Here is a 16,999-nt window from a genome sequence, read left to right on the forward strand (position 1 = left end):
TTTTATATTTGTTTATATATATAAAAATATTCGTTCTCTCTCACCGAGGCTCATCGCCCCTCTGTTATACTAATAAAAAAAAAAAGAAAACCTCTCTATCTTTCTCCCCCTTAAAAACTTCATCCCGGGGGAGACGCTTCCGCCCTTCTGGGGATTTTTCCCCCTTAATGAAATGGTCCCCTTCTCCCTTTTTGGGTTTCACATAACAGAAACTCAACGCCCCACCAATATACCCCCCTCTCTCCCTGGGGCGGGGGGGGGGGGGGGGCCTTGGCTTCCAGGGACCCTGGAGGGAGGTCCTGGGGAGCAGGGCTGGCCCAGCAGCTTGGAGTCCACAGACAACTACCCTCTAGACCAGCGGTTCGCCTTTTTCATCTCCTGGCAGCTGAACTACTACAATTCTGCGGAACACCAGGAATATCTATTTTTTGCCGATCTCACAAAATATTAGTATAATTTTGATTCATTCACACTGGACAGCTATTGTGTTGGCGGTTGTCTTTTTTTTTTATTTGACGATCTAAAGGAAAAAGGCCAGTGCCCCTGACTGAATAGCCAGGTGTTGCCGGCGTGAAGAATTCCTGTGGCACGCCAGCCTGCCTGCCGTGGCACACGGGTTGGGAATGGCTGCTGTGGACACATTGGGTTCATTGCATACATTCTGAAGGGTCAGGGCTGGGCTGGGTTGGGCTGCAGAGGAAGGTGAATACTCTACACAGACCCACTTTTTCTGTATATTAGAGTAACAACGAAAAAATACAAAAACAATCTCCCACTGCCCTGGCGTTTTATCAGCTAGAGCCTGATGGGAGTGAGCAACATGACCAAAGCCGCCAGATCCAGCAGTGCTACCCTGAGCAGTGGGACTCTAGCTGTGAGAACAGGTGTGGTGCCTGAGACCTCTCAGATGGTGGGAGAATTCCAAGAGCCAGGGATTCCCACTCGCTCCCTTCCCTGTCTTCTATGACACCATACGCTCTCAAGATAGAGGTTCTAGTTATTGTCTATGCAGGCACTTCCCAAACCTATACGGATCTGTTGGGAATTTTATAATAGGTCTGACAAATCCGAAATATTCAAAGAAAAGGTGACTATAATGGCTCTAGAAAAAAATAATTGGTGGATAATTGAGCATCACTGAAGAAAGCCCAATCAAATGACCATGTGGGTAAGGGAATACCAGGGAAAAGATAAGTAATGAGAGTAGAGATTTTCAAAGTAACTTCCTGCTACAAAAGTTAACTAATTATTCATCATCCATCTTGATAACATCCCTTTCACTGTCTTCTAGGCATAAAATTTGCCAGTTGCTTCAATCTCAAAATAAGTCTTCTTTCCCACTATTCTCAGTCCACTATTAACCTTTCTTCTTACCCAAAGGATGATTATATGACTAGCCTAGTTGCTCTCCTGCAGCCAGCCTTTACCCACTCCAGTTTATTCTGCCCATGCCTTGAGAATCCTATATAATAAAAGGGTAATATGCAAATCAACTGAACAGCGGAACTACTGGTTGCTATGACGCACACTGACCACCCGAGGGCCGACGCTCAATGCAGGAGCTGCCCCCTAGTGGTCCGTGCACTCCCACAAGGGGGAGCGCTGCTCAGCCACAAGCTGGGCAGGCTGGCTAGTGAGTGCAGCGGCAGTGGCAAGAGCCTTTCCCGCCTCCTTGGCAGAGCTAAGGATGTCTAACAGCGCTAAGGATGTCCAACTGACGGCTTAGGCCCCAGGGAATGGGCCTAAGCCATCAGTCAGACATCCCCCAAGGGCCCCTGGACTGCTAAAGGGCACAGGCCGAGCTGAGGGGGACCCCCCCACACACACCCTGAGTGCACGAATGTCGTGCACTGGGCCTCTAGTCGTTTTTATAAAACACTATTTATAACATAGCATCTCCAGTGAGTCCCAACTGATCTCCAGATAAAGCCTCAACATTTCAAAGTGTCTTCATCCACGCCATTAATCGATTCAAAAGAATTTTGTTGAATATATCTTATGTATCAGTTTCTATGGCAGGTACTAGCGTTATAATGGTGAACAAGCTAGACATACATGATTGGCTTATATTTTGAAGATATGATACTTTGAAATGCTTTTTAGGGTCAATCACATCATCCCAGAAACTCTTCCTATAGTCTTAGAAATATGAAACTAATTCTTACAACCATGTAGCAACCCCACTTCTTTTAGTAGCTTGCACATACTAACAAACTGCTCACCTAAAATAACTGTGCCCTGATCGGGAATCAAACCGTGACCTCCTGGTTCATAGCTCGACACTCAACCACTGAGCCAGGCCAGCTGGTCAAATTTTACATTTTAAATAGGTGAATTATATACTATGTGAATAAAGTTGTTTTTAAAAAATAAATAATAAATCATCATAAGCCGTTGACTCAATTCCAGTCCCAAACTTCCAAGCTGGGAGACCTTGGGCAAGTCATTTAACTTCCAACTTTATGATTAAGAGATTGGCGACTTTAAATCCTAGCTCTCTCACTTGCTACTCCTGCAGCCTTAGGCACAGCCTCTACTAATATAAACCTCGAGTTTTCTCACCTGAAAAGTAGTTGCTTCCTCTTTGAGATCGTTTACGAATTCAATAAGATAATTAGTGAATGTTAAGTATATTATCATTTAATCTAGCATATGGTAAATACTCGATAAAAGTACTATTTGCTGGGTTCAACATAGACATAATAAAAACAATATCCACCTCACAAGGTTATTGTAACATGCAAGTACAATAATGTACATGAGAGAATGTTTTCATATAACCATTGAACAAATGGTAATTCTTACTTGGTTAACAATGGGCACGTCTGTGTGGAGCCGACCCCTCTATGTCCCATGAGGGGCCTATTTTTCACTTAGGGAGCTTCTGAACTGATGCTGGAAGACGCCAATCCAATTGTCCATCACTTCCACTTTGAAGCCTGTGTTCAGTTCATCTCAACCTCCTAACTGTGCCCACATCTAAGACATTTAAGAGCTCTCATGCTTAAAATGGCTGTGTAGAGGTGGAGCATGCAGAATGGTTTTTATTCCATCCTTTAGCAAATAGTAAATGCTTTATTTATTATTATGTGGGAGCCTTAGCACAATGAAACTGTTAGCTTGAAGCAGGGGGTTAGAGGTTCATCATGCAGCATGCTGGAAACATTACATAGCAGTTGGCACTAACTTGGGGGAAACTGTGAGGAAAATTGGACCGAAAATGAAGAGATAAAGTCAAAACACAGGAATGAGTAATCAAGTCCAGATCCAGGCCAGAATGCAGACCTTGAAAGGTGTCTGATCCAGAAATGAGGGCCAGGGGCAGGGTTTGGGGGAGCAGAGTGGAGATGTTAAATATTTCACATGTAGAAATATAGATTCTGAGGATGTTGAATATTTCAGAGGTAGGCTCTTTAAAGGAAATCAGTACCAGGGAATCAAGGCAGAGGTAAGAACAGATTGCAGTCCCTACAGGAGTCAGGCCAAAAAGCACGAGGTGTCCGAAGGCACCCACCCCAGGAACCAGTGACCTGAAAACAAAACAAAACAAACACGAAACACAGGTACTCGAGCAACCTGAGAAGAACAGATCTGGATGGGACATTAAATGGGACATTTGAGGGATGGTGAGTGGCAACCGGTTCATTCTAAAGGTCAGGGACTATGTATGTGCTGCTGGCTGGTGCCTCCTTAGCTCCGGGAGAGAGGTGAGGGATCCAGTAGACACCGGGTGCTCATTCCAAACGCCATAGGTAGGACAGGATGTGCACAGCAAGTTTCCACTGCTCTGTTTCACCAGCGATGAATCCACGGGGGCACGGAAGACACACATTTACAAACCCTCTCCGCCATGTTTAGGTAAGTTAAACCACACGGAAGGAGCCTGCAGCCCGACGCTGGCACTGCTGCCTAATGATGGAAGAACTCCATTCGCCTCTCGCCTGCGAGTGTAGGGAATTCCAACGTGCCACGAAGAAAAATGACCTGGTGTACAGTTTGTGACAAAACTCCAAATCCCTAAGATTCAATATCGTGCTATGGAAATTAAAATAGAAGCTTCCAATAACAGTACTATTTCTAATATACAGGCAGAGCGCTCTTGCTAATAGGGTCAAAGCAATGTCAAGTCCTGGTGAGAAGATTATATTGACGCTATAATTGATGGCAGAGTCAAACCGGTGGAGAATAAAAGTAGGCATCACCTGAAAGGAGACTAAGGCTCCAGTCTGCATAAGCTGGCACAGGTGATCTTTATGCCACACAACTGTGAGTCACAAATTATATAATGATGAGATGGTGTGAGGCCAAGTAATTCCAAGTGCTAAAGAATGTTCCAGCCCAAGTGGCATGGTTCAGTGGTTGAGTGTCGACCTATGAACTAGGAGATCACAGTTCAATTCCCGGTCAGGCCACATGCCTAGGTTGTGGGCTTGATCCCCAGTGTGGGGTGTGCAGGAGGCAGCTGATCAATGATTCTCTCTCATTGATGTTTCTATCTCTATGTCCCTCTCCCTTCCTCTCTGAAATCAATAAAATATATTTTTAAAAGAGACAGTTCCAAAGGACATCCATAAATAGTCATAAGTATGAGATGGTAGACAACAAATCCATTTTTGGTGTAGGTAAAATCATTAGTGATATCTTTTATAACATTTTTTCTTCCACCAATAAAGAAATTATTCCATCATTTTTTTTTCCATAGTGAGTGTTGAAAAAACTGCCATAGTCTCACTGTTGTCCTTTAAAACTAAACTGTCTTTGCCCGGCCAGTGGCTCAGTTGGTTGGAGTGTCATCCTGTGCACCAAACAGTTGTGGGTTTGATCCTGGGTCGGGGCATGTACGGAGGCAACTGATTGATGTTTCTCTCTCATATTAAAGTTTTGTGGGTTTTTTTTTTTTCTCTCTCTCTCTCTCCCTTCCTCTGTCTTTAAAATAATCAATAGAAACATATCCTCGGGTGAGGATTTTTAAAAAATAAGTAAGCCCTTGCTGGTTTGGCTCAGTGGATAGAGCGTTGACCCACAGACTGAAGGTTCGATTTGGTCAAGGGCATGTACCTGGGTTTCAGGCTCGATCCCCAGCACTGGTGGGGGCATGTGCGGCAGCCAACCAATCCATGTGTCTCTCTCACATTGATGTTTCTCTCTCTCTGTCTCTCCCCCTTCTTTCCACTCTCCCTAATGAAAAATCAATGGAAAAATATCTTCAGGTGAGGATAAAACAAAAATAAAATAATAAAATAAAATATTAAATTAATAAAATAAAATAAATAATAAAATAAAATAAAATGGCAGTTCCATGTATTGGACTGGAGAATGTTGGGATGGAGCAGATAAAGGGAAAAGGTTAGGAAGTTAAATCTGGAACTTTGTTTTGGCCTTGAGGTTGAAATGTCTGTAAGACATTGAGTACAAGTTAAACTAAGTGGTTTGATGTTTGAATTTAAATCTTAGAGCGAAGGCCCTGGGCTGCAGATACAAATCTCAAATTGATCAACATAATGGTAATGTTTAAATACATGGGAATTGGTGAGATTATTTTTTAAAATATATTTTTGTTGATTTCAGAGAGGAAGGGAGAGGGAGAGAGAGAGGGATAGAAACATCAAATGATGAGAGAGAATCATTGGCTGCCTCCCGCACATCCCACACTGGGAAGCGAGCCCACAACCCAGGCATGTGCCCTGAATAGGAATCCAACCGTGACCTCCTGATTCATAGGGCGACGCTCAACCACTGAGCCACGCCAGCAGGGCATGGCGAGATTATTTTTAAAGCTAGTACATGAAAGGAAGAAGAGAGGCCTAGAACTGGCTCCCGGGGAGTGCTAACATGTAGCATTGGATAAAGGAAGAGCCAATGAGAAGATGGAAAGACAACCAGGAGAGAGTGGTACTGATTTAAGAAAAAGAGAGAGAGGGTTCTGTGACGGGAAACATGATTACCTATATCCCACAGTGTGCGAGTCATTGCTTAACCCAGGGGTGGGCAAACTTTTTGACTCGAGGGCCACAGTGGGTTCTTAAACTGGACCGGAGGGCCGGAACAAAAGCATGGATGGAGTGTTTGTGTGAACTAATATAAATTCAAAGTAAACATCATTACATAAAAGGGTACGGTCTTTTTTTTTCTTAGTTTTATTCATTTCAAACGGGCCAGATCCGGCCAGCGGGCCATAGTTTGCCCACGGCTGGAGCCTTAACCAATGGCTATGGTGGGGAAAAGGCTGATCGGTAGCATTTGCTGATTTCCATGGTATAAATACTCTCCCCTTGGCTAATTCCAAGCTACCAACATGTCTTGGTTGAACTTGGAGTTGGAAAAAGATGCACACAAACCATTCGCTACCAAGTAACATGACCCCCCTCCCCCTCCCCCAGCTCCAGGACAACACCGCTGCTGAGAGGGAGCGTGAGATGGAGACAGGAAAGTGTGTGCTGGACTTGGCAACATGCAGGGCATGAGCGACTTGAAGAAGAGTCATTTCTGGACTAAGGGGACAGAAGCCAAATTAAAGTGGGTGGAGGAGTGCAGGGAAGGTAAGAAAGGAAAGACAACACAACTTTCTGAAAGAAATGAATGGCAGCTGGAGGCAGAAGTCGAGATTTAAAAAAACAGAACTAAGGAGATGAAGATTTCCCTGAGCTGCGTCAGGTGGGGATTTAGAACCCAGGTTCGTTAGGCTCCAGTAAGTAGCATATTACCAAATAGTGCCACCTAGTGCAGCGTTTATTTCTCAAATATTTAACTTTCACTCCGTTTTATAGCTTATAAATCAACACACATTAAGATACCTGTGAACTAAAATACCTAAAAGTGTTACCTTCAAAACTCATGATTTCATAGATCCTAATTCTTAGGCGGTTTCACAACATGAGGCATGGAAAGGGACTGTGTCCTGTTTTGTGTGGTGCTAAGTACACTGACATAGCTCAAAAGATAATGAATAATAATAGGAACCAGAAAGGGATATAACTTTTCTGTTAAAAAATCAAAGACTATTGCATCGAAATTCAAAAGAACGCATACTTGTTCTTCTCTAGAATACAGTATACAACAAACGAATAAGTTACTGAGGGACTTTTTTGAGTTTCACGGGGATGTTTACCCATTGGCTTTGTAAGCAGACAGACCTCTGTGATAAGAAGAAGCCCTCTTAGCGGAATAGGCAGGGGGTAGCGTGCATGAGTGTGGAAGCAACTGATCATTGCGATCCTATTTTTACGTAGTTCTATATTATATCATTCACGTGTAAATATGACTACAAGGTTATGGCTGTATTTTTGGATTACAGAATTAAACTGTTATAATAATAATAATAGTTTTGAGTGAATAAGGAAACCTTGTTTTAGAAAAAGGTTTTTAAGAGCATCAATATAATTATTTTTCTTCTTAATACTTATGTTTAATGTAACTGTATTTAGTTGTTTTAAAGTAGAAAAAGATTTATTGCTATATTTTAAAAGAGAGAAAAGTATATTACTTGCAGATAATTTAATTGTGTATTATAAAATCCAAGAGTATTTATAGTAATACTACTTAAACTATAGAGTATGGTCTAAAACAAATTAAACATACAAAAATCAATAGCTATCTTACACATCAGAAGTAGTCTGCTAGAAAATATAAGAAAAAAATCCTATTTACAATATCATGAAAAATTAAAGAATTCTGAAAATATCATTAAAGTATAAAAGGCATGGTAGCTTACTGGAATTGGACCACATGGGGCTTTGAATCTGATGGTGGGTTGTGGAATAAGGACTGAATTCTATTTAGTTTTTAGCAACTTCAAAATTTATCTCTCTTTTGTGAAAACTTCATTTATATAAAATTAGTATTCTTACAAATATTTTTTAATATTAATAGTCTTATTAAACAATATAGGATAAATAATACAGTATTAAACTTGGCTTTGCCAAGCAGCTCTCATGAAATTATTTGATTAGACTGCCACCTACAGGTGGCAAGAAAATCCGAGTGGCACTTTTAGAATGTCTTTATCAGGCATCGTGTTAAGAAAAGTACAAATTGGTAGTTAGAAAATAGCCATGGGATGTAAAGTACAGCATATGGAATATAGTCAATAATATGGTAACAAATGGGGCCAGGTGGGTACTGGGAATGTCAGGGGGATCATTTTGTAAAGTATATGATTGACTAACCGCTGTGCTGTACACCTGAAACTAATAAAACGAATACTGAATGTTAAAAAAAAAAAAGTTATTAGGTTAAAAAAATGGTAGGGTTGCCAGATAAAATATAGAACCCACACTTCAAAATTATGTTCAGTTAACAATATTTTTGTAGTATAAGTTGGTCATACATGTGTGTGCATGCGTGTAAGTGCTAAAATGTCAAGGGAGTGAAAATTATCTTTCTATGACTCTCAAGAGAATAAGTGATACTAGGGAATAGCTGACAAATCTATTTTTTCAAGTATAGTGAGACAAAAATATGTAAACATCCAAGAATCTCCCTCATGCTGGGAATATATGAGAGCAAATTAACTTACTGACTGTAATGAGGAATAATTGGAAATATATCTAAAAGTTGGTGCGAGTTCATAGAATCGGAGCCTCGACAACACTTGAAATTAACTTTTAAAACCATCCATGTTCTAGTTAAACCCTAACCCAATTTTCTACTCCCACCCCCCTACTTTTCTAGCTATATCCTTAAGGAAGGAAAAAATAAGAATGTTGTATGATTACATTTTTAAAAACTGAGACCCAAACTGTAAGTCACAGGTCACACAAAACGCTAACACAATAGTCCTGTGCATTCAGATGGGAGACTCTACGGCAGGGAAATGGAAGCCACAAAGTGCCTTCTTGGCAATCTGCCCTCCTCTGAATATTCCATTTAGAGACAACAGACAGAAATGCAGACACGAGGCCCTGTCACTGATTCGCTGCACAGGAAGGTCAGAATTACTGAAGCATTTACATGACTGAATAACACTGCGTACTCCATGTCATTCTTGTGGAGTGGTTAAAAGAAGTCAAGTAGAAGTTACATTTCTGGTTTTATCACTAAGCTACTGCACACAATTGAATCAGTCACCTCTATCCTTCCAGAAATTGTAGCAAGAAGATAGAAATGCTTATGCATTACTCCATGGCAAGGTCAAAGTACATACTTACCTTACTGAATCGTATTCTGCAGTCCATGAGGAAGAGTGGCCCAGCTTTCATGTTATTTTGCCTAGGAAAAAAACAGAATTTTTAGTTATTAACACCTCCAATTTATATTTGGGATTTCTCCCCTGACTGACTAATCCCATCTATATTTGGGATTTTTTTTTTGTCCAAGGACAAAAGAAGTCCAAGGTACACCAGAATATAATGGGATCTAATAGAACATTGAGTCAGGAACCCTCTGCTCTTATTGGAAATCAGCCACTAGCTTTGTGACTTCAAGTAAGTTACAAAAACTCTCCCTATTATTTATGTATTGCTACTTAACAAATTACCTCCAAATTAGTAGCTTAAAACAACAAGCAAGCATTATCTCCAAGTTTCTGTAGGTTAGGGATTTGAGAGTGGCTTAACTGGCTCGGGCTCAGAGATTCTCATGGGGTCGTAATCATGTCAGCTAGAGCTGCAGTCATCTGAAGGCTCGACTGGGTCTGAGGGACCTGCTTCTAAGCTCACTCACATGGCTGCTGGCAAGGGGCACCAGTTCCTCACCATGTGGGCTTCTCCGTAGGGTTGCTCATGATATGATAGGTGGCTTCCTTCAAAGTCCGTGATCCAGGAGTGAGGGAGCCACTAGACAGGAGCTGCACTATCCTTGATACCCTAATCTCAGAAGCAACATCACTTCTGCTGTATTCTATTGCTCATGTAAACTCTGGTACACTGTGGGAGAGGACTACATGAGGGTGTGACTGGCTATCGCGCTCTCTGACCTCACTTTCCTCATCTATAGAGTGAGGTCTTTTAACTTGATGATCTTAAGGACCAATTTCCATCTATATTATAAAAGGCCAGTGGCCGTAACACTGTAATGACCAAACGACCAGTCACCAGGAGGTGCATTGATGGGTCTCGCGGCGCAGCGGGTGTGGAGTCCCATGGTGGTGCGGCAGGTCTGGGTCTCGCGCGATCTCGCGCGCTAGGCCTCTAGTTTATTATAATCAACAGAAGAGTCTATTTTATGTTCTCCATTTTTTCATGCTTCTTTTTTTTTACATATTTTTCTTTTTTCCTACATTCCACTGAATTGAGCACTATATATATATATATATATATATATATATATATATATATATATATATATATATATATAGTACTGAGCCTGACAATAATATTTTGTACTTTCCTTTTTCTGGTGGTTACTCAGAATCAAACACTATATTTCCCCTTTCTTTCCCAACCACTAGGTGAGGTTGAGTAAGTTCTGGCCAATGAAATGTTAGCAGAAGAGTGGAACTTTCAGAAAGGATCTGTTAAAAAGGATTAAAAAGCTTAAAAGGTAACTTCTTTCCCCTTGATTCCTCCCACTACTATCCCCAAAATTGGTAAGGGGAGTTCTAGCACCTCTATGGGGCCAGGAAGTGATCTTAATATGGCAGTGCTGGGGGTACCATATAGCCCTGAGATCCTCCTAGGTAAACTTTTATTATTTGAAAGAGAAAAAATAAACGTCTTTAGGCCACTATATTTGGGATTTTTTTTGTCATATGCCGCTGGACCTATTAGGGCACCACTCACTTTCAGGAATGCTTTCCTTCATTGTAATTTCTAGCCTAAAGGGTGAAGGTGTATCTCCCTAAGTCTATGACCAATTTGTGGCTCTTGGCCTTCCCCTCTTGGCTTCTTCCACTCTAACTCCCACACACAGTGGGTTTCCTCAACAGAAGAGCTCAGGATGAAGAGTAGATTCTAAGTAGTTTACATCAAATCCCAGGAATTCATAAAGTGAGGAAATGGGGAGAGTGAAAAATGAAAGAAAAGGGCTATTGAGGCTACTACCACTGTGGTCAGCGGGCACTCAATCCCACTGGGACGTCCTGAGAAGTGTCCAGAACACTTCCTACAGTCATTTCCCACCAGAGAGACAGGACCCTGGGTACTTATCCACCAGGTTCCATCCTCCATTGGCTAAGAGTTGCCCTACGGGTTTCATCCCCCTCGTGCTTTTGGGAGGAGGAGGTTCTCCCACACAGAGTTTTCGGTGGCAGAAATTCTCGAGGGGAGCATGAGACTGAAGTGAGATGCTGTCACCAGGCGGTCAGCCTGAGCTGGACAGAACTGCCCACTGGCCCCTGCAATCAGAGGTGGGCCAAGGGAAGGCGACACCAAGCACCAGAGGCATCTGCCGTACTCGCCAAGGAGTGTCCACAGTTTGTACCTACGTTTCTGAGATCTATCAGATCTATCTTCTCTCTTCTTTCTGTGGCAGCTGTAGGGTTGAGTTCAGGCGATGAAGACAGTAGCCTGTGCCAGCTCACCCTTTTATCTGAACCAGCCTCCCAACTTTAGAAACTCACTCTCCCTGAACCTCTTCTCAATGTTTGCCCACCTCTTGGGCTGCTCTTTTGCAATGAATTCCTCTTCCATATGCCAATCCTTAAATCCTCAAGTTTCCATCTATTCTCTCTTTTTTTCTTTCACTATATTATCTCACTGAACTATCTCATCACTTATTCCTATATCTCAATTGCCATCTCTTTTTAGATTTTATTTTTCAATTACAGTTGCCATTTAATATTATTTTACATTAGTTTCAAGTATACAGAATAGTGGTTAATCAATGAACATCTTTAAGAGATGACTCTCAAATCTTTATTTCTAGCCCAGATTTCTCCCCTGACTGAATAATCCAAAATTATTGATCCATACTGAGACATATTCCCATAGATGTCATCATATAGGTAATCAAACCTAACCACACCAAAAAAATACTCATCTCATTATTTTTCTACTAGAAGCCTGGTGCACGAATTCATGCATGGGTGGGATCCTTGGGCCTGGCCAGTAATCAGGGCCGATCAGGGCTGGCTGGCCAGAGGGAGAAACTGCGGGAGGTTGGCCGGCCGGCCCCCACCACCAATCGGGCTGATTGGGGCTGGCCGACCAGCCAGGAGTCGTTTGATCATTCGGTCATAAAGGTCACTTAGGCTTTTATATATATAGATGTTTTCATATTCCCTATCTCAATTAATGGAATCTTCACCTATTCTCATCCAAGCTAGAAACTCCACCAATATCTTTGACTTTTCCTTCTCCCTCACTCTTATATTTAATCACTTACACAATTTGGTTAAGCTCACCTCATCTTTCAAGTCTACCATCTTCTTCTTATTCCCACAGTTATTGACCCTTATAATCTCGTGTCTAAACTTTTTAGAAAGCACCAAAAATGGTTTCTTGCCTCTAGTTTCTCCCTTGGCCAAACAAACTTTGGGCATATCAGTTACACCAGCATATTGTTTATTCAAGAGGTTTTACAAGGTTTGTGATGAAAGCCCTGCTCTTTCTCCAAAACTCCTAATTTCCTGTTCCACACAGGCAACCTGTTTCCGAACTTTGAGTGGACTCTTTTATTACTTCCTTTCTTTAAATAATGTGCGTGTCACTTCTTGATATCTGTTTTAAGCAATATCTAATGTTTTCCCATTACAGAGGATTTAGTTTTCTCTCTCTCTTACACACCCTCCCCTATCTCCATCTCCACCACACATCCATCTTTTCATCTTCTCAAAAGAGCAATACCATCATTTTAATTAGATCAGTGTTTACATTATTATGGTTATGTCAACGCTATTTACAGTTGAGCCATGGAAACTATGATTACTTGTTCCTGCACAATATTTTTTTCTCTCGGTGATAATAATGATCTGGGTTTTTCCTTTGCTTCGTTTTCTTTGTATTTATCATTAATCCAACATCAAACTCTACTCCTCTATTGTAAATCTACTCTAACTCATAGCTATTTCATCTCTCCGTTTCATCTTCTTGAGGAAATCTCTTCTGACCCGCTCCAATCTGGGCGGGTTGCTTGCTCTCACAGCTTGAGGAGTAGTTGTCATGCTGGGATTCTGCTTCACCATTATCTTAGAAATTTCCTTCATCACCATCTTGTGGGGGGCCCTGTTATCTAGTTCCCTCATCATTTTCTCCTTTGGCCTACTCCCCGAGTTTCGAGTTTCGGTGGAACACAGCTTCTGATAGCTTCCTTAGAAAGGGTGCATGGGCCCTAACCGGTTTGGCTCAGTGGATAGAGCGTCGGCCTGCAGACTCAAGGGTCCCAGGTTCGATTCTGGTCAAGGGCATGTACCTTGGTTGCGGGCACATCCCCAGTAGGGGGTGTGCAAGAAGCAGCTGATCGATGTTTCTCTCTCATCGATGTTTCTAACTCTCTATCCCTCTCCCTTCCTCTCTGTAAAAAATCAATAAAATATATTAAAAAAAAAAAGAATTCAAAAAAAAAAAAAAAAAGAAAAGGTGCACGGCAGGAAAAGTTTTCAATACTTTGCACATCTGACATGAGTTATTTTACCTTTGACAGTTCCTTAGCAACAGAATTCTAGATTGAAATCCTTGTACCTCGAATTTGGAAGGCTTTGCTCCAACGCCTTCTCACTTCCCATGTTGTTGTTGAAAAGTGTAATTCATTATAATTATTGATTCTTTGTATGAACTCCTATTTTTCCTCTCCCTCGTGACACGTTTTATAGAATCTTTCTCTGAAGCCGGTGTTCTGAAATTTTACCACGATGGCCACTAGGGTGAGTCTGCTTGTAGTCGTTGTTCTGGTATTTAATGCACTCTCTGAATTTGGATACTCATCCTTTAAGATCTATAAAATTACATTGGATTATTAGTTTGATGATTTCCTCTCTCTAGTCTCTTCAATTATTCAGATGCTTGGGTGCTGCTGGACTGGCCCCTCTAATTTTCACCCCCCCCCCCCAAGTTTTCATCGTCTTTGGGGGGTGGTCTAGTCTTTGGGAAATTTTTTCAAGGTTTCTTTTCATCCTTTTTTGGGTTGTTTTTATAGGTCTGTTTTCATTATTCTTGATTTCTAAATGCTCTCTAAATGGTGCTTTAAAAAAATAACATAACGTTCATGTTTTACTGATGCAGTATCTTTTATCTCTTGGGAAATATTAATGACAGTGTTTGTTTGCTTCTGTTTTTTAAAGATTACTTCCCCATCTTTCCCTCTCTGTTCAATGCAAGCAACTGTGTTTCCTCCAAGTTTCTTTTTTGTCCTGTTTCTCTATTTTTTCTTTTGGTCTCCATCACTGATTAAACTTCATTCAGAGAAGAATTTAACTAATTCATTCACCCTGAGGTGTAATGAATGATAGAGTTTAATGTGTCTGTTACCTCTCTGAAGAGTATTTTAGTTTTAGCAGGAACTAAATTTCTCATTTGGCTTAAGCCACAGGAATAAAGTTCTAACTGAAGAGTTTTAGGCAACCACATATAAGGGTTTAGGAGGCCAAGGGAAGCCTCTGTTACGCTTTCTCAAATCCCACTTTGTTGAGGTAGGTTCACCTCTGCCCATGCAAAAGGCAGGTGATAATCATAGGGCCTCCACAGGCATCAAAGATGAGACTAGGAGGCAAGAATATCTGCTCAATTACAATTCTAGTCCAACTTGTATGTCTTGGAACTGAGATATGAGGTAGATAAATCATCTTCCTAAATATTGCTATTAATCTAGACTAGAACATATACTTTATTGTGTTTATAATGAGCACAGGCATCATCAAATGCGAACAACTCTAAGTAAGCCTGTCTTACACAGACCTCCCCATACAATTAGTGGTGGTGAGGCATTATGAAAATGCAAAATACCACATAAATGTAGGACAATTAGGTCAGGAAAATAAGTATGGTTAACAATATGACTAACCATCTTAACCTGTGTGAATAATAATAATCATAATAATAGCCATTATGGGCTGTTGGCTGAAGCAGACACAATTAGCCAAAATTTGAGTAGGAGCACATGTCAGTGTTCAGCCAACAACAGAAGAGGACCCCAGCATTCTGGGGCCAGTGCACCATAAATTAAGGCCAGATCTACCTGCTGTGCATGGATTCAAACAACATAAACAGAGGAGAAAAGAAGACAAGACTAGTCGAGGTCTCCTCCTTAAGCACATTGTGAGAGCTTGGTGTTGAGGCCACTGGTGGCCGATGGGCTTACAAGCAGAGGTCGTGTGCTAAGTGAGGGGCAAATATTCCACTGACACCACAAGGATCCCTGGCCCAGTGAGTGGAGTTTGATATTAATCCTTGCTATAAGTGTGAAAAATATGTATAAATAAATAAAGTCCTCCCCCTAAATCTTGATTTCTGGCCCTATTTTTTTTTTTTTGTAAATACTATCATTGCCAATAATAATAATGATAAATACCAAGGGCCTATGTATTGCTTACTATGGACTGGGCACTGTTTTGCATATATTAAGTGCCACATAACCTTGTGCTATTCTCTCCAATTTTATATTTATTTTTTAAATAAATTTTTATTGATCTCAGAGAGGAAGGGAGAGGAAGGGAGAGATAGAAACATCAATAATGAGAGAAAATCATTGATCAGCTGCCTCCTGCAGGCCCCACACTGGGGATCGTGCCCACAACCCAGGCATGTGCCCTGACTGGGAATCCAACCGTGACCTCCTGGTTCATAGGTCAATGCTCAACCCCTGAGCCACGCTGGGATTTCAACTTCGGCTCCTTAGCTCCGGCGACTCTCTTACCCACTTTGCACCGCTGGCTACCTTTTCTGCCTTTCTCAGTACAACGGCCAATACATATTTTCATCACTGGTTGGGCAAAACTTACCCCACCCTCATCTTATCAAGAACTTAATGGTCCTGTTGATAAAATACCAACACTAGCAAAAACAAGCACCAAGTTCTCCAGGATATGAACATTTTCATCATCTGTATCAACCCGCCCTAAATTTCAGCAGCCGGAATTGTGCTTCTCCGAGGCTTGACGGATACGCACTGTTGCATAGCATTTTCAGAAGCCTCTATCCCCGTGCTTACATTGTAGCTCCACAGGGTCCTCAAACTTTTTAAACAGGGGGCCAGTTCACTGTCCCTCAGACCGTTGGAGGGCTGGACTATAGTTTTAAAAAAAACTATGAACAAATTCCTATGCACACTGCACATATCTTATTTTGAAGTAAAAAAACAAAACGGGAACAAATACAATATTTGTATTTGCATGTGGCCCGCGGGCCGTAGTTTGAGGACCCCTGCCACATAGCTGTGCCGTGCCATTTCCTAGAATACCTTCTGATTCTTTCCAGCGTCATCCGATAAACGGAATAGAAAATGCTGCACTGAATCCATTGCACCCAAGAATAACACAGGAAACAGATTAATTGGCCCATCTGACCATTGGTCCGTTTGGGGCTTCCTCTTTTGTTATTTATTTATTTAAATATATATATATATTAGAGAGGAAGGGAGAAGGAAAGAGAGATAGAAACATCAATGATGAGAGAGGCCCATTGCCCACACTGGGGATTGAGCCCGAAACCCAGGCATGTACCCTGTGACCTCCTCGTTCATAAGGTGGAGCTATCCCTCAACCACTGAGCATGCAGGCTGGGCGTGGCTTCCTATTTTAATGTTGAATAATTAGTAATAGGAAGCTATTTTACAGTTTGCAAAGCCATTTCACCAGTGTCGGCTGATCTGTTCTCATTTCTAGCATTTAAATCCAGGGTGCACTTCGCCTTAGGAATACTGTGCTATTTCATCCCGTTCTTCCAAATCCACCCTTAAAAGACGAACCCAGACCAGCACATACGTACATGGCCACGCTTCCCTACGTGTCATTTCCACCGGCAACACATCTGAGAGGCTGGCTGGGTGTTAGACATTGAAAAACCAGGGGGTCCGAGGCGCCCCGAAGCCGGGGGCGGGCGGTGGCTGCGCGGGGCCCCGCTCCAGCCCGAGCCGCGGCCTCTCCGCGCACCCGGCGCCTAACGGGCAGGCCTGGCCCGGCGCCCCCCTG

The 16,999-nt window shown here is 41.8% G+C and overlaps 1 protein-coding gene and 1 non-coding gene across 2 annotated transcripts in view; one reads left to right on the forward strand and one right to left on the reverse strand.

The window, feature by feature from the left end:
• The window catches only part of ABLIM1 (actin binding LIM protein 1), a 245,521-nt gene extending 236,358 nt beyond the window's left edge, over positions 1-9,163 (reverse strand). The window contains exon 1 of the mRNA XM_014455312.2: positions 9,147-9,163. The gene's annotated coding sequence lies outside the window, so the exon portion shown is untranslated. The remainder of the gene's footprint in view (positions 1-9,146) is intronic.
• A 5,955-nt stretch (positions 9,164-15,118) lies between these two features.
• LOC111825876 lies at positions 15,119-15,271 on the forward strand. The gene has a single exon (XR_002829103.1). It is a non-coding gene; the product is annotated as a small nucleolar RNA SNORA62/SNORA6 family (small nucleolar RNA).
• Positions 15,272-16,999: the final 1,728 nt, after the last annotated feature.

The sequence above is a fragment of the Myotis lucifugus genome, unplaced genomic scaffold (assembly GCF_000147115.1).
Source record: "Myotis lucifugus unplaced genomic scaffold, Myoluc2.0 scaffold_44, whole genome shotgun sequence".
Taxonomy (NCBI): Eukaryota; Metazoa; Chordata; class Mammalia; order Chiroptera; family Vespertilionidae; genus Myotis; species Myotis lucifugus.